Genomic DNA, 19,199 nt, shown 5'->3' with positions numbered 1-19,199 from the left:
ATAAAAACTGAATCACATCCAACAAAGTCAAATATAGGTACCTCTATAAAATTTTCTAAAAGATCACAAGAAGTACTAACCTTACTTTGCTGAGAGATACCTAAAGGTTCTAAACATATGGATGTGACTTTCTCTGAATCAAATGATGGTTCTGGCTCTGGCTCAGGTGTTGGTCCTACCAAAGGTGGTGATTCTTGAGACTCTGCCAACTCTGTATAAGTCCCTACACATTGGTCCACAGCATATTCAATCTTTACAACTCTCATAATCTCTAAGGGTTGTGTGGACAAAAGAGGTGATTCTTGAGATGTTGCTTCCATAACATAGCTCCCTACACTTCCTTCCATATCATCATCATCAACACATACATAAAAAAATAAACCAACACCAATATCCTCAATAGGAGAATCAATTATAAGAGGATCAATAACTTCACTTGCAATTTTAAGTTGATCTACCACATCAAATTCATCATCTGAAAATTCAATTTCACTATAACACCCTGTAAATCTAGAAGGTATATTTGAAAACTCGATATCCTCTGCATTATCATCACAATCCTCATCTGAAGAGTCTTCATCTTTATATATATTAGAAAATTTGCACTCAACCGTATTTGGATCACAGAATTTGCCAAGATCTTTATCTTCATTGACCCTCACTAGCCTTTATGGAAAAGGAACCCTTAGTGAAGGTCTTGGGAAAGGAACTTCCTTTTTCCCATATTCCCTTTGAGCTTGCGGAGGAGGTCCAACTTGCTTATCTAGTGTTGATGTGATTAATCATTGAGGGAAGGGTACTTGTGGCCTTTGTGAACTTCCTGGAGTAATGGAACTGAGTTTTTGTGCTCTTCTATTGTTCTTCTTCTCAATTCTAAACAAATCCTTCTTCAGAAGTTCTTCATGATTCTTACCACTTCTCAATTTAAGATCATTATCATTTACACTAGATCTTGTCTGTGTAGGAGGAAGGTCTTCTTTGAACCATTTTGAAACTATACTATCAATCTTTGCCCCCAAATGTTTGAACCGCTCATTCTGTGACTTGTGAATTTCAAAATTCTTGGATGGTTGAATTGCAATTTGTTTGACAGGCTCTCTTGCATTTATGGCTTGCACTTCTTGAATTTTTGAAGGAGATGTCATCCAACTTTTGTTCGACCATTCATGGAGGTTCAATGCCACTTAATCAATTAATGTATATGCTTCGTCCACACTCTTGTTCATAAAAGAACCTCCAGTTGATGAATCTAACAAACACTTATCTAAGAAAGAAATTTCCCTATAGAATATGTGTAGGGTTAGCCATTTTTCCAAACCATGATAAGGGCACTATCTTTGTAGACTCTTGAATCTGTCTCATGCTTCAAATAATGATTCTCCGTATGCCTGAGCAAAATTTGTAATACAATTCCTCATATAAATTGTTCTGCTTGGAGGGAAAAAATGATTCAGAAATTGCTTCTCCAATTGTTTCCAACTTGTGATGCTTTGAGGACAGAGAGAATATAACCAAGTCCTCGCTTTATCCTTGATACTAAAAGGAAATGCTATCAATCGAACTGCATCCGTTCACACTCTTTCACAGTTCACCATATCATAAAGCTCTAGAAATGTCTCAAGGTGCAAATAAGGACTTTCTGATACTTCTCCTCCAAATTTGTGACCTTGTATCATGAAAATTAACTCTGGGTCTAGTTGAAAACTTTCCGCTTCAATATAAGGCTGCACAATGCGAGATAAAAATCTTGCAGAAATGGTTGCAGAAAAATTTCTTAAGGGTCTGCTTGACATGTTAGTGCTCATGGATATCTAAGAAAAAAAATTATGAGAAAAAAATAAAAATGAAGAATTAAAGGCTAAAAATAAAATGTTATATGAAAAGTAAGAAAGAAAATGCAGAATTTAAATTGCAAGAAAGAAAGTGCATAATGAAAACAAGAAAAAAAAGGCAAAAGGAAAAAAGAAAAATATCTATAGTAACTCATATGCTAATCAACTAATGTTAATCGAAAACAGTCCCCGACAATGGTGCCAAAAACTTGTTACGAACCGTAAGTATATGGTTGCGTCATCAGTAATATAAAAGATTATCGTATCTACAGGGACTGTTGATTAAGCACTAGCTAACTTTGCACGGCGAATTATCTAGACAAATGTAAGATTACATAGGAAAGAAAGTAGGAGAAATAAAAGAGGGAAGAGAGAAAATGGATCTTAAGAGGGGATTGAGCTAGGAGGATGGAGGATGATAGATTCTAAGATTTCAGTTTCTTTGTAATTCTAGGTGATGTTACATAGATTGCTTAGTTCCTCTCCTCAATGTTCATGCTCTTGTAGGAAGTTAGATTCATTACCGACTCTCCCCTGCAGTGGATAAGCCAGCATGATCTCCTACTCCATGTCCCATGCTACTAAATGGAAGTGATTCCTATGAAGTCCATTAGTGGGGCAGCCCTATCACGACGCCCCTCGGTCATACAACATAGAAACACACTAACACACAATAACATAGAAATAAAAATAGTGATTATGCTCGATCCCCTACTTCCTTGTGAAGATTTGTTTCTCCTTTCAAGGTGATACCTTAGACGTCCGTTAGTGGGGCAGCCCTGTCACGACGCCCCTCAGTCATACGATGTAGGGTATTCCCTCTATGGGATTAACAATTCTACATAACTATTTGATAAAACATGCAAAATATATATATAAGCATTCACACACACATCATCAAACATGAACAAGGCATTAACAAGTCATTGAATAGAAACATGACAAATCCACATAGTTTTACATCTCCATCACATGACAAATACTCCCTAATCCTAGATCTGGAGATCTACTCCATTGCAAAGGAAGAATAGCCCCAAAAGCATACTTACATCCCAAGATCGACGGATCATGAAGAAATGGAGAATGAAGCTCTAGGGTTTCCTCCTAAGGGGAGAACCCTTCCCCAAGGAGAGGGACAAAGTCCGAAACCCAAGGTGAGTCAAAGAATGGGGATATTGACCCTTTTATACCTCCTCCAAGCTGCCCAGGAAAACTTAGATTATAGGGGTCTGGTAAACCAAGTTTTTCACCCATTAAACTAGGTTTTTTCGTGATTCGCCTTGAACCAAAGTTGTAGATTTTGAAATTATCTTCAATCTAATACTTGGATTGAGCTCTGGCTCCAATCGATCCAAAACTTATGGTGGTTCAAAGTTTGGTCTGCAGTCTGGGCGGAGGTCCAGATGAACCCGCGGTTAGGAAGCACGGTCGTGCCATTTATCACAGGTAGACAATGCTATATCTCTTGTGGATCTGAAGAAAAGTTGTAGATCTTGAAGTTAGCTACGTTTTGGTATAAATAAAAGCCTGAAACCCGAACGGAGCACAATGTTATGGTCATTTTACAATCGGTCTGCAATCTACCCAAAATTCAGCACAACTTTGTTTTGACGTGGCACGGCCCCATGTTCTTCATCACACGGTCGTGTGGAATCCACACGGCCTCATCCAACTTTGAGTCACACGACCGTGTCGATTCACACAGCCGTGACCTTCCTCGCCACTAGAAACTTAGCACGGCCATGCCATTTGGCACAACCGTGTGCTGCTTGGATAGGGGCGCTGACACGGCCGTGTGGGTCACACGACAGTGGCTTGATTTTCTTTGGAATGGCCACACGCCCGTGTGACCTACACCGCCCCAACTTGATTTCTTCCAATGTTGCTCCCATGTGTGTTTTATCTCCATTTTTGCTTCAAATAGCGTCCTATCAATCAAAACAAGCAAAGAGCAAATCTCCAAACAGAATATAATGGAAGTATGACATTATAATGGAATAGGGTGCAATAAACATAGATTATGCTAATGAAATATAAGTATATTTGCATCCAAATATGCATAAAAGTGTATATAATCTACGCACATCAGTGGGTGCTCTAAGGTCGCTCAAGGGTTCTTCCTTTTGCATCTTGGAGATAATAAAAGCCTGAGACAAGCTTCTATATCACTTTGTAGGGTTCTCCCCATTGTGGCTTTTATTTATTAACATCTCCGATTGACTTAATGCATTTCTAGACCATATCACCCACCAAAAAAATCTAAGAATAAATCTTCTGTTATAATTTTGCCTCATTAGTTGGCGATATGATATAAGCCAAGTTGCCACCTTATCCCAAACTTCTTCTATTAAGTCGAGCTCCATGAGATGTTGATCATCATTATCCTCATCATATAAGCATCTTCGATTGGATTCCATGCCAACTTTGATTGGGACCACTACTTCACCGTCGTAAACCAGGTGCAAAGGAGTTATGCTTGTCAATTCTTAGGGAGTTGTACGATATTCCCATAATACACTGGGTAATTCGTCCACCCAACAACTCCAAAATTTATCTAATTTAGTCTTAATCCCTCTGTTAATTTCTCTATTTGTTACTTCAGTCTGACCATTGCTCTGTGAATAAGCCACAAAAGTGAAGGCCTGCGTGATACCATATCCCAAACACCATTCTCGAATCCTTCTGCCTTGGAATTGCCTTCCATTATCGAAAACTAGCTTACATGAAATACCAAATCTACAGATAATATGTTTCCATGAGAATTTAATAACCATTTGCTCAGTTATTTTGGCTAAGGGCTCGGCTTCTATCCATTTTAAAAAATAATCCACAACTACCAGTAAAAATATCTTCTGAGTTGGTGCCAAGGAAAAAGGACCTACTATGTCCATACCCCATTGATCGAATGGGAAAGAAATAATAGAGGTTTTAAGCAACTCTATAGGATGATGTGGGATATTCTGACACTTTTGACAAAATAAACAAGTCCTTACTAGTTGAATTGCATCAGTTTGTAAATAGGCCAAAAATACCTTGCCAATAATATTTTATGGGAAAGAGACCGACCTCCTACATGATTACCACAAGAACCCTGATGCGCTTCTTGTAAAATGTACTGCATATCATTTGACCCAATGCACTTGAGTAAAGGACAGGAGAAGGTTCTCTTAAAAAACTGATTTCCAATCATAGTGAACCGGCCAACCCTTTTCTTGAGCATACGTGCTCATTCCCCGTCAATTGGTTGAGTACCATATTGTAAGAATAAGATGATTGGCGTTCTTCGGTCACTTTGTAGCTCCAGGTCGGCCTGCTGCTCAATGCAAGCCACTAATAATGTTTGCTTAACAAGCTTATCTAAATTCTAGAGAATTATGACATAAGCTAATTTAGGTAACTCATCTGCAATTTGATTATCTGAATGAGGAATCTTCTGTATAATTAATTCCAAAAATTCAACTTTAACTTATCAAATGCCTCTGCATATAACTTAAGTCATTCATTGTTGATCTTAAAATTGTCAAATAGTTACTAAGCTGCTAGCTGAGAATCTGAATAGATTAAGACCCAGACAACTCCTATGTGTCGCACAACTTGCAATCCAGCTTCCCTGGGTGATATAACAAGAATGTCTATCCCACTACCCTACTAGGTAGAGGATCCATCAACATATATCTTCTAGGTTTCTTTAGTTTTAGGACCTTGCACTTTTGTTATGAAATCAGCTAAGGTCTAGGCTTTGATGGCTACTTGAGGTTGGTATTGTATGTTATACTCACTAAGTTCAATTGTCCACTTGATCAATCTTCCATATTCCTCAGGGTTGACAAGAACTCGACCCAAAGTGACATTAGTTAATATGATGATTGAATGCAATAAAAAATGAGGACACAACCTTTTAGTAGCTAAGACCAATCCATATGCTAATTTTTCGAATGCAGTGTAAAGGCACTCTGCTCCTTTTAATAAATGACTCAAAAAATATACAAGTTGTTGCTCTTTTCCCTCTTGCCTCACCAACACCGAACCAATAGCATGCTCATTAGCTGACAAATAAATCCACAAAGTTTCACCTACTATTGGTTTAGCTAATATGGGCAAAGCAGCTAAATAATTTTTCAGCTCCTCAAAAGCCTTGTCGTAATCAGCATCCCATTGAAACTTGGTTGCTCAGCAAAGTATCTTGAAGAAGGACAAACTTTGATCGGCCGATCGGGAGATGAAGTAAGACAGAGCGGAAATTTGGCTAGACAATCTTTGTGCCTCCTTCAAATTACATGGGGGAGACATGTTTTGTAGAGCTTGTACTTTGCTGGGGTTGACTTTGATCCCTCACTTGGAGACTATATAGCCTAGAAATCTTCGACTCCTAGCTCCAAATAAGCATTTGTAGGGGTTGAGCTTGAGCTCGTACTGCCTCAAAGTTTTGCAGGTTTCTTCTATGTCCGCGCACAAGTCTATAGCTCGAAGAGATTTGATAAGGATATCATCCACGTAGACTTCCATATTTCATCCAATTTACTTTTGAAAGACCTTGTTCATGAGATATTGATAGGTAGACTTCCCTATTTTTTAGTTCAAATGGCATGACATTATAACAATAAGTGCCCTCAGTGGTTATGAAGCTAACCTTTTTCTGGTCCTCCTTGATGAGTGGAACTTGATGATATCCTTGATAAGCATCCAGTATATAGATGAATTCACAGCTAGAAGTAGAATCAACCACTTGATCGATGTGGGGTAGAGAATAATAGTCTTTTGGACAAGCCTTGTTAAGATCCTTGAAGTCAATGCAAACCCACCACTTGTTTCCGGGTTTGGAGGCTAAGATAACATTGGACAACCAGCTCGGGAACTACACCTCTTCGATGTAGCCTGCTTCAAATAATTTATCCACCTTTTCTTTGATGATTTTATTCTGGTCAACCCTAAAATGTTACTTTCTTTGCTTGACTAAGCACATGTCAGGATTGACATGGAGTACATGCTCTGTAACACCCCTAGAAAGCCTAGATAAAGTAAGGGCAATGAGAGTACGAAGGTAGTGAAAAGAAGGTGTAAATATTCTAAGTTGAATATTAAGATGGGAAGGATTTAGATGATTAAAACTTTATGAATAAAGTTGAGAATATAAATCATCTATGCATGATTTATAATGGATGGAATTAATGTAGACAAAAGGAAGAAATATGAGATAATATATATATGTATGAAATATTTATGCATAATGCATAATATTGTAATATATGAATTATTATGTACAAAAGAAAATAAAATGTTAGAAGAGAGATTGAACCTTGGATCTCTTGTAAGGAACATGTATAGGATATCAAAGGGGATAGGAGAATTATTGATAAGAAGAGAAAGGACTAAGTAGTTAAGAATAAGAAAGGATTCTTTTTACTTAAAAGGAAAAGGAAGTAAAAAGAAGTAAAAAATATGTTAGGAGAAGGATTTGATCCTTGGTTCTCTTGTGGATGCATGCATGTGTTAACCAAGTGGGATAGGAGAGGATATTGTAAGAGGAGAGATAAGAATTTGTATTAAAGGAAAGAAAAGAGAGAAATTAAGGGAGAACTCAAGAAGCATCTTCTCTAGAATATTCTTAACATTAAGAAGAGAAGTAAATAAGGAGGATGAATCAAGACAAGTTTCCTCCCCTCATTTTAGTATAAATAGGCATGGAGGGGTGACTTCAACTTCATCCTCACTCACTTTTCCTCCTCTCCTCCCTTGGGTGCCGAAAACCCTCTCCCTTCCTCCTTTCTTCTTCTTGTTGCCGAGCAACACAAGAGGAAGAAACCTCTTCTTCCTCACTCCCCCTCTTTGCTTTCTTGTTGTTGCCGAGCAACACAAGAGGAAGAGGTCTCTTCTTCCTCCTCCTCTCCACCAAAAGACCTAGCCACTCTTCTCCTCCATTGGTGCCGAGCAAGCAAGCAAGGAAGAAAGGTCCACAAGCAAGTTATCAAACCTAGGAAACTTAAGCGAAGAAGGTAAGCTTCCCCTCACCTGTGGTACAAGGCTTTTATGTGATTTTCGATTTATAAGGATTAGAAAACCTAGGAAAGAATTTAAGAAAATTCGGCTAAAGAAAAGGTTTTCAAATCTAGGATGATTTAAACAAGACCTCATTTCATGATAAGATTTTCTATGCTATGTAGAAGGATTCCTTTCCATGATTTTATATTGATATGATGTATGATCAGAGGAGTATCTAACCTTAGGATTTCAACCAAAAATATTTTAAAGAGGTGAGTAAGATTATTGTCTAACCGAACTAGTACAAGGTTCCTTCTATGAAATGCTAAGAAAATGAAATTATGTTATATGCCATGATATGTGATAGCATAGGAAATGCTATACATAATGTTATGTAATATGCCATGATATGTGATAGCATAGGAAATGCTAAACATAAAGAAGAGAAAATGAAATTATGTTATATGCCATGATATGTGATAGCATAGGAAATGCTAAACATAATGAGGAGAAAATGAAATTATGTTATATGCCATGATATGTGATAGCATAGGAAATGCTATACATAATGTTATGTAATATGCCATGATATGTGATAGCATAGGAAATGCTAAACATAATGAGGAGAAAATGAAATTATATTATATGCCATGATATGTGATAGCATAGGAAATGCTTTACATAATGTTATGTAATATGCCATGATATGTGATAGCATAAGGAAATGCTATACAAAATAAAGAAATGAAATTATGTTATGTATATGCCATGATATGTGTTAGCATAGGAAATGCTATACATAATGGGAAAAGAATGAAATTTATGTTATGTAAATGCCATGATATGTGATAGCATAGGAAATGCTATACATAATGAAAAGAAATGAAAAATGAAATGCATGAAAGATTGTTAGGGATATGATATGATAGTTATGCATGATAAATTATTTTTGTATGGTTTGTACCAAGGGTGGGCTCCGTAAACGCCCCGGGGTCGATGGAATAAGACTCGGGCCTCGTCAGTAATGGGCTTCTGAATGCCCTAGGTCGATGGAGTAAGACTCGGACCTAGTATGTATGTATGGTAGGGTTCAAGACTTGCTACCTTGGACCTACTTAAGAAGCGCGCACATTATGTATGTGGTACAAACCGGGATCCCCTATAATGATGATATTAATTTCAAGTACTTATAAGTATAAGTTTTCAAATTCATGATGCATTGCCTAAATATGTGCTTGAATTATCTGATGATTAGATATAATGTCATGATATGAATATGATACCCTTGTATGTCGTATGCTTATGATACTACGCATGATATTAATATACGATGATTTTCGGTTTTAGTGAGTAGGAAAGAAACTTACTGAGCCATGAGTGCTCACAGCTTACTTTCCTTGTACTGCAGATAAAGAAGCTGGATGAGCTAGAGGAGCAACAGGAGGAGCAGATAGTGATGTGTGTGGTGGTGGCTCGGCAAAGAACGATCCGGACAAATTAATATGATTAGTTATAAGTTCAATATATGCACATTTGAACAAATCAGAATATGTGATATTATGCTTAATAAATTAAATTCTTAAAGTTTTTTTTTTCTTCCGCTGCCATAGTATAACTGAAGCATGTACGAACGTAGCGCCGCCCTAGGGTAAGAAGGGTGGGCGTTACATGCTCCATGACTATTAGTGATACGCCCATTACTTATTTGGGTGCCCATGCAAATACATCACTGTTGTGTGTTAGACATTCCACCAGCTCAGCCTTAAGCTTCGGAGCTAGGTCAACTGCTATCTGAATAATGGCTTTTAGATGACCAAGTTGAATCTAGATTTATTCTTTTTCTTTATATAACAGGATAGGCGGCTTCTCTTAAATAGTATTGAGTTCCATCTTCTATATTTTTCAAGCAGAACTAGCCTCTGTCTTCACTATCTCCACTTAGCACTTACGCGCTACCAGTTGATCTCCCTTGACTTCCCCCACTTGATCATCCACGGAGAATTTTATTTTTTAGTAGAAGGTTGAGACGACCGCTCGGAATTCATTTAAGGTCAATCGGCCCAAAATAACGTTGTAACCAGAGGGGCGCATTCATAACTATAAGGATCGATCGGCATGTTCTCATCAGGGGCTCCTCCCCTAAAGATATGGCCAACTTTATTTGGCCGAGTGGCCAAACTTTTTTACCCGTGAACCCATACAAACGAGTCACCATTGGTTGAAGCTCACTCGAGCCTATTTGCAACCGCTCGAATGCTTGTTTAAAGATAATATTAATCGAGCTACCTGTATCAATAAAAGTATGAGAAATATTATAATTGGCTATAATAACCTTCATTATTAATGCATCCACTCTGCACTATATTAATCGGCCCCTCCAAGTCTTTGGGCCCGAAGTTGATTTTGGGCCTAGCTGCCCACTCTGCACTATAGCCGACCTCATGAATTTATAGGCACCATGCGTGTGAGTTCCACGGTCGGTTGGAATCACCATCAATTGATCTTCTAGCTATTAGTTAATATAACCCCGGGAGGTATTACTGCGGTTTTCCTCTTGCCACGATGAGGGTTGTTCCTGCTAAGCTCGGGTGGTCATTTGCACTTTTTTAGCCTGGGGCTGAAGTGTTCCCTGTTGTTGCTTGGCCGCTTGATACTCAATCCTGAGCAGGCTATTTTATTGCCGATACGGTTTGTGATTTGGAGCTGGAGAATACCGACGGTATCTGGGGTTATTGTTTCGTTGATTCAGCAGAGTGTAACAGTCCTCAGTTTTATGAGTGGACATTCAATGGTATGTGCACCACCTTCATGGAACTTCCCATGGAGATTCCACATGCTGCACAGCCTGAGGCTGTGGTTCTTGATGACAAATTTGAGGACCCGCTCGAGGTCCTCTTGGTGGGGGAGCAGGTTGTGTTGTTCAATCGACCGCTGGGACAGGGGCACGTGTGGTGACTTCCTTCTTCCGAGCATCCTATGCTTCTTCGACATTGATGAATTCATTTGCCCAGTTAATCAACAGATCAAAGTTTGTTGGAGGTCTTCTAGCCAAATTGAGGAAGAAATTGTTATCGGTGAGTCCCTGAGAAAAGGCGTTCACTAAAATCTCCGTGGTGGCTATGGAGATATCCATAGCCACCTGATTGAACCTCTTAATGTATGCTTAGAGTGTCTCTTTGGGCCCTTATTTAAGTGAAAAGAGACTCCAAGAGATTTAGTAGTAGCATCGGTTACTAGAGAAGTAGTGGAAAAATACTTTATGGAAGTCCTTGAAGTGGCGAATGGAGTTGTCTGACAGTCGTTTGAACCATCGCTAGGTTGCCCCGCCGAATGTGATGAGGAACATTTGGCATTTCACACCATCCATAAATTGTTGGAGAATGGCAGCTGATACGAGTTATGTTAGATGAGTCAAGCAAGTGAAGCAGTGATTTAAGTCCAAAAAGATAGGAAAGGTATCTCGCCGGTCAAATAAAGGTCGAGCGATCACCTCTATGCCCATATATGCTTCGTTAGGCAAAGCCCACCCGAGCATAAAGGCATTAACCTTATGTAAAATTCTTAGCATATAACCGGCCGACCGTAGGCCGAGAGAGCACCCACATGCTCATATATGCTCGACCAGGCAAAGCCCGCTCGAGCATAAAGTTATTTAGCCTTATGTATAACTCTCAGCATATAACCGGCCAACCGCAGGCTGAGTGAGCACTCATGTGCTTATATATGCTCGGCCGGGTGAAGCCCGCCTGAGAATAAAGGCATTTAGCCTTATGTATAATTCTCAACATATAATCAGCCGACCGTAGGCCGAGTGAGCACTCACGTGCTCATATATGCTCTGTCGGGTGAAGCCCGCCCGAGCATAAAGGCATTTTACCTTATGTATAATTCTCAGCATATAACCAGCTGAGCGCAGACCGAGTGAATACTCACGTGCTCATATATGCTTGGCTGAGTGAAGCCCGCTTAAGCATAAAGGCATTTAGGCTTATGTATAATTCTCAGCATATAATCAGTCGATCATAGAACGAGCGAGTACCTACGTGCTCATATATGCTTAGTCGGGCAAAGCCCGCTCGAGCATAAAGGCATTTAGCCTTACATGTGACTCTCAGCATATACTCTGTCGATCGTAAGCCGAGCAAGTACCCACGGGCTCATATATGCTCGGCCAGACAAAACCCGTCCGAGCGTAAAAACATATTCAGCAGGAAGTACTCTTAACAGTATATATGACCGGTTTGAGCGACTGGCCGAGATATATTTAGCAGGAGGCACTCTTAACAGTATATACAACCAACTTGAACAATCGACCCGGATATATTCAGCAGGAAGCACTCTTAATAGTATATACGACCGACTTGAATGACTGACCGAGATATATTCAGCAGGAAGCACTCTTAACAGTATATACGATCGGCTTCAACGACCGACCGAGACATATTCAACATGAGGTATTCTTAACAGTATATACGACTAGCTTGAATGACTAGTCAAAACATATTCAACAGGAGATGGTTTGAATAATATATACAGCCGGCTTGAATGACCAGCCGAAACATATTTAATAGAAAGCATTCTCCACAGTGTATTTGGCGGGAAACATCTTCTAGAAGCTTCTTCAATTATGATGACGTGTCCCCAACCCCCATTATTAATACAAGTCATAAGCGATAAAATAGGTACATCTGGGGTACATAAAAGATTCCTGAAAGGATTATTGCATGAAGCATAGGAGATGACTTCATCTCCTAACAAACCCTAATGAACCGGGGACCACCTCACGATTACAGAGGTCACGTGAGGTGGTATAAAAAGGGGGATCTTCTCCATTGGCAAGGTACGCAAGTTCTAGCATCTGAACTTTGTTTTCACTTCATTTACTATTCTTCTTCTTCTTCTTCTTCCATCTTTGAGAGGAACTAACTTGAGGGTCGGAGGGCCTAACCAGGGATCTTCACCCCTATCTTAGGTCACTAACGCTTTGTTGGCTCGTCTCACTGTGCGCAGGAGCGTTGAGGAGTTTCTTCAGATCTTCGGAGTTCATCTTCATCAGAGGTCATTATCATTCATCAAAGCCAGTGCTCATCTCTGTAGATCTCAGACAGGATCAAATTTGGCGTCGTTTGTGGGAACTATTCACCTGGATCTATGACTACGAAGATGGAGGAAGCTGGTAAACCCAATACCATCACTATATCACAAGACAATCTAGAGTTGCTCATCAATGCCAGAGTACAGAAGATACTACAGCAACGACAACAACAAGTCAATACTAGTGGTACGTTGCTTGTAGTGCCACCTCCGGCAATGTCCATAACCTCTCATCATCAAGAGAAGGATATCAAAGGGCGAGATCCAATTCATCTATTCTATGCTCCTCTCTCTCCAATTTGACGTCCTAAAGCCTATTTTCGAACACCTCTGGAACAAGGGGGGAGAAGAGTAGCCCTTCAGGAATCCTCTAGAGAAACCCCTGTAAGGGAAAAATGAAAGGGGAAGCTAGTAGCTAGTGATAATACTCTGGAAAGAATTATTACTCCATTCTCTCAATGGGGGATGGATGATCCGTTGCCAAAACATTATCAGAATTCAAATGTTGGAGAATATTCAGGAACAACCGATCCTGAAGATCATCTTCTTAAGTTTGAGCATGCAGTGCTTCTCCAACAATTCACTGATGGAGTCAAGTGTCGGATGTTTTTTTACCACTTTTGGAGGAGCAACTCAAAGATAGTTTAAACGACTACCGAAAAATTATATTCGTCGCTTCAAGGACTTCTGCAAGATATTCTTGCATCATTTTTCCAGCAATCGGAAGTACCACAAAATTCCGTGGAGTCTCTTTTCAATCAAGCAAGGTCCTAAAGAGTCTATTGGGCTTATATTAAGAGTTTGATCATGTGACTATTGGTGTTCCATCGGCCACTACATAGATCTTGGTAAGCACCTTCTCTTAGGGGCTTAATGTTAATGATTTTTTTAAGGATTTGGTTAGGAATCCTCCTACCAATTTTGATATATTAATTGAATGAGTTTCGGAGTTTATCAATGTGGAAGAGGCTCAAGTTGCCCGCAAGAAAGAGGTTAATGCCCTTGCACCAGTTTCAGTGATAGCTTACCCATGGGGACCTTCTCAGCCTCCTAAAGGACCTCAGGCAGACCTGCCCCATCGTCATCCCGAGCCACGACCTCTAGCAGTGCAACATGTGGGAGTTCCTCAACAGTTTCCTCAAAGATGGTGCACATACCATCTGACTAATACTCATAATACAGAGAATTGTTTCACTTTGAAGAATCAACAAGTAGGCAACACTCGATACTGTCGACGTTCTCCAGTCCCAAATCGTCGGTGGTATCCTCGACAAGATAGCCCGCTCAAAATCGAATATCAACCGAGCGGGTCACAAGATGGAATATTACCTCTTCCTGTGGTACAAGCTCAAGCACCTAGCCAGGCACAGTCAGAGCCATCGATAGCTCGACAGGAAGAAAATCGCAGTAACGCCGCTCAGGGCAACATTAGCATGATAGCAGGAGGGTCTACTGATGGTGATTCTAATCGGGCGAGGAAGTCACACGCTCGGCGACTAACAATTCATGCCGTCGAATATAGTGCTGAAAAGGTGGTCGGACCAAAGATCAATTTCAGACCCAGAGATTTGGTGGGGGTAGAAGTACCCCATGATGATGCACTAATAATCAAGGTTGTTATAGTCAATTATAATATTTAACGTACGTTTATTGATACTGGTAGCTCTGTTAACATCATCTTTAAGCAAGCTTTTGACCAATTACAGATTGACCTGAGCGAGCTTCAACCTATGGTTACTCCATTGTATGGATTCACAAGCAACGAGGTACAACCATTGGGTCAGATAAAATTGGCCATATCTCTAGGAGAGGAGCCTCTTATGTGAACTCGCCGATCGGTTTTCATAGTTGTGGATGCCCCATCAGCCTACAACATTATTTTGGATTGACCGACCTTGAATGAATTCAGGGCGGTCGTTTCTACTTTTGTCAAAGGATAAAATTCCCTGTAGATGATCAAGTAGGGGAAGTCAAGGGAGACCAAATAACAACACGTAAGTGTTATGTGGAGATTGTCAAGGCAGAAGCTTATGTCGTCCGAAAAACTCAGATGATGGATATCAATGTTATTCATGAAAAGCCGCCCACTCTCATATATGAAGAGAACGAGGAAATGTAAATACAACCTGACCGATAGGAAACTACCACACATATAGCTTCGGACCTAGATCCTGATCTCAGAGAAGATTTAATAAAATGCTTAATAAAAAATAGTGACGTATTCGCTTGGACACCTGCGGAAGTGAAAGGTATTGCACCAATAGTTATGGAGCATGCTCTTCATGTTTATCCTGACGCCCGACTGATCAAACAAAAAAAGAGGGATTTCAGGCCTGACCAGAATAAGATTATCAAAGAGGAAGTAGACAAGCTGTTGGAGGCTGGATATATTAGGGAAGTACAATTCCCAAGATGGTTGGCTAATGTGGTTCTAGTTTCTAAGCCATGTAACAAGTGGCGAGTATGTATTAATTTCAGAGATCTCAACAAAGCTTGCCTGAAAGACTATTATCCTCTACCCCGCATAGATCAAGTGGTGGATTCCACAGCTGGTTGCGATTTTATCAGTATGTTGGATGCCTATCAAGGGTATCATCAAATTCCACTTGCCAAGGTAGATCAGGAAAATGTTAGCTTTATAACTGCTAAAGGTACTTATTGCTATAATGTTATGCCTTTTAGTCTAAAGAATGCAGGAGCTACTTATCAGCGGCTTATGAATAAGGTTTTCTAGAACCATATTGGAAGAAATATGGAAGTTTATGTGAATGACATTCTTATTAAAACTATACGGACTTCTAATTTATGTGCTGATATTGAAGAAACTTGTATGACCTTGAGGAGGTATGGGCTCAAGCTCAATCCCAACAAGTGCTTGTTTGGAACAAAAGTGAGAAATTCCTGGGATACTGTTAGCTAGAGCCCTAGAGCCAATCATTTGATGATTGTATTTTAGACTTGTTGTATCATATTCTATATAAATAAAGACATTTGGTTTTTTGTTATTATACTTACTTGTATTGGTGTCAAATAAACTAAGTATAATAACGTCCTTGAGTAGAAGGTTTTTACCTATATCAATCGATTGGTTGAATCGATAGTGAGATGATATAGGGAACACTACTCTTAATCATTCCTAGTCGAGTATTAACATTCAGGGACAATGTTAATGCAATAAGACTAGCATGTAGGTCAACTCAATGACTTGATCTCACAAGTCATGGATATAGAGATATCAAGTTGACACATGGGTATGCATTAGAGAATGTATACTGAATGACCCGCCATGAGAAAGTATCATGGATCGTTATATGAGTGTCATATACTTTCTCATGTGGCTATTAGTATGACTACTAGTCCTTAGACCTGAAGTCACCATGGTTCCTTACATAAGGAGTTATGTACTTTGGTTTCGTCAAACGTCACCCGTAACTGGGTGGACTATAAAGGCGATTACTGGGTATGTAACGAATTATGCAGAGGAATGTGAGTGATGTAGATGGGATCTATCCCTCCTATATGATGGGAGAGACATCGGTATTCTTGATAGAGTGAGACCACGAAGTGCATGGTCATGCCCAAATGAGTCAATATGAGATATTGAGCTCATTTGTTTTAGTGAGTCTACTTGGAGTTCAAGATTTAGATTGATCAGAGGATGACACGGTCTATGCCTCACATTGATCAATCTAGATGTCTAGGATAGAAGGACACTTGTCATATATTGTGAGGAGTCACAATTAGTAGTCACAAGGTGATGTTGGATCTCAACATTTTTGTAACTTGGGTAGCAATGATGTATTACTAGATGCCGCTCATTGCTTATGTTTCTAAAGGAGTTTAGAAACATTGTCAACGTTACAAGAACCTATTGGGTCACATACAAAGAACAAGTAGATGGAGATTAGGTTCATATGATGAACCAATTGGATTAGGTTCATATGATGTACCAAAGATTGGATTCGGATTAATTCAAATTAGACTTATTGAGTTAGACTCAATTAGATTCAATTGTTGAATGAGTCTAATTTAAATTTGATTCATTGAGTCAATTTATATTAATGAATTGAGATTTATTAGATTAAAATTGACTTGAACCAAAGGTTGGTTTTAACTCAACAAGGAAGAGAATTGGTCAATTTTGACTTGACCAAATGGAATTTGAAACATCAAGTTTGACTTGATGTATTGCCACATCATGAAGGTTGACTCATCCTACATGGCATGACTAACCTTGCCACATCATCTCCACCTCATCATGGTGTGCCACTGTAACGCCCCGACCCTCCTGCTCAAGGGACGAGGGTTACTTTACTTACTTACTTATTATTAATATTCTTTTCTACTTAAAACAGCGGAAGTCTTGTTTATAGAATTTTTTTTTTTTTCAAATCACCATGACTAACTACCTAGCATATAAGGTCACATAGCATGCTTAACATGATTTTAAGTCATAATACCAATAAACATGATTAAATGTCATGGAGTCATGAAACAATAACATAAGCTAAGCATAATTCTTATTAAACAAAAGCAGGTCTTTCTCTTTTAGCCAAGTCACTACCACACACATCCTTCTTGCCCCTCCTGCTGCTCCCTTAGTTCATCCATTCCTTGCCTTTATCTGTGGTACAAGGAAAGTAAGCTATGAGCACACAAGGCTCAGTAAGATCCTTTCCTACTCACAAAAACCGTATAGTATAACATAATCATCAAGGCATAAAACATGGAGACAAACTCATCATATCATGTATAGAAGCATCATAACGTGACTTTCATAAACATAAAATACAGAACATCATATCATATCATGTCATATTCAATAAGAGCATAAATTGTATCATGTCATAAAGTACATCATGGCATATCGTAATATAATCATATGGTATCATGGCATATCAAGACATAATCGTAAAGTGCATCCTGGCATATCATAACATAATCATAAGTATCATAGCATATCATGGCATAATCGTAAGGTATATGCAAGATGACTTTCAAAACATGTATCACGAAAAATATGTGCAACATGTCTTTTGAAAACTTATTATATACATACTTAAACATAATCTCAACATAAGGGAGGCCCCAGCTTGTACCACATACATAAATGCGCGCGTCCTATGTAGGTCCAAGGTAGCAAGTCTTGAACCCTACAAGGCATACATACTAGGCCCGTTTCTTAGTCCATCGACCTAGGGGCACTTAGGAGCCCATCCCTAACGAGGCCCGTTTCTTAGTCCATCGACCCCTGGGCGCTTATGGAGCCCACCCTTGGTACAAGCCATATAAAGTAAAGTAGCATGTCATACATGTCATGGTTCTTATCATATCATGCATATCATATTTCTTAACCTATCATAAACATGCATAATTTGGGCACATAGCTCATCATAATAGCATGTATAAATTTGGGCACACAGCACATCATAAAACATGTATAATTTGGGCACATAACTCATCATAATAGCATGCATAATTTGGGCACACAGCACATCATAAGGGTTATCAACATGCATAGATCATAAGCATACATAAATAATCATAGAAGCATAGCAAGTTCTTATCATATCATGAAACATTGCATGTGAGACACATGGGAATCATATTTAGGTCTCTAACCCTAATATCATATAGTGGCCGAAACATATGGTTGTGACTTAGGTTAAAAATCAACATACAAGCATGTGAACCCTAAACCAATATCATTTCATATATCATAAGGAACCTCATAAGCATGTTTAGTTTAGGTTCTAGGTTTCCTAAGCTTATAAACTTGTCACGGCCGAATACCATCAAGCATCACATTTGGCTAAAAATCAACATACAAGCATATGAACCCTAACCCAATATCATTTCATATATCATAAGGAACCTCATAAGCATGTTTAGTTTAGGTTCTAGGTTTCCTAAGCTTATAAACCTACCATGGCTGAAGCTTGTTAAACATGGGGCTAGGTTTCATGTGGCATAAAAGCATGAAAAACCCTAAACCATTTTCATAGCATTTATTACAAGAAACATCATAAGCATAGTTAGGTTGGGTTCTTAGTTTCCTAGGCCTTTAAACTAGTTGTGGCCGAAAATTCATAAAGCATGAAAAGTTCTAATCAACCCTACAAACCCTACAAGCATGAGCATGTCATGTTAACTTCATATCTTGTCTTAAGGAACATCATGGCATGCTTAGTTTAGATTTAAAGTTCTCCTAGGCCCTAAAACCTACCATGGCCGAATGTTCATGAGCATGAAGTAAAAATTCTAATCAACATACAAGCATAAGCATGTCATGTT

The 19,199-nt window shown here is 39.0% G+C and overlaps 1 non-coding gene across 1 annotated transcript; it reads left to right on the top strand.

The window, feature by feature from the left end:
- Nucleotides 1-1,314: 1,314 nt before the first annotated feature.
- Nucleotides 1,315-1,420, top strand: LOC122018264. The gene has a single exon (XR_006121691.1). It is a non-coding gene; the product is annotated as a small nucleolar RNA R71 (small nucleolar RNA).
- Nucleotides 1,421-19,199: the final 17,779 nt, after the last annotated feature.

Source organism: Zingiber officinale, chromosome 8B (assembly GCF_018446385.1).
Source record: "Zingiber officinale cultivar Zhangliang chromosome 8B, Zo_v1.1, whole genome shotgun sequence".
Taxonomy (NCBI): Eukaryota; Viridiplantae; Streptophyta; class Magnoliopsida; order Zingiberales; family Zingiberaceae; genus Zingiber; species Zingiber officinale.
This window is presented reverse-complemented; position numbering and strand designations above follow the sequence as displayed.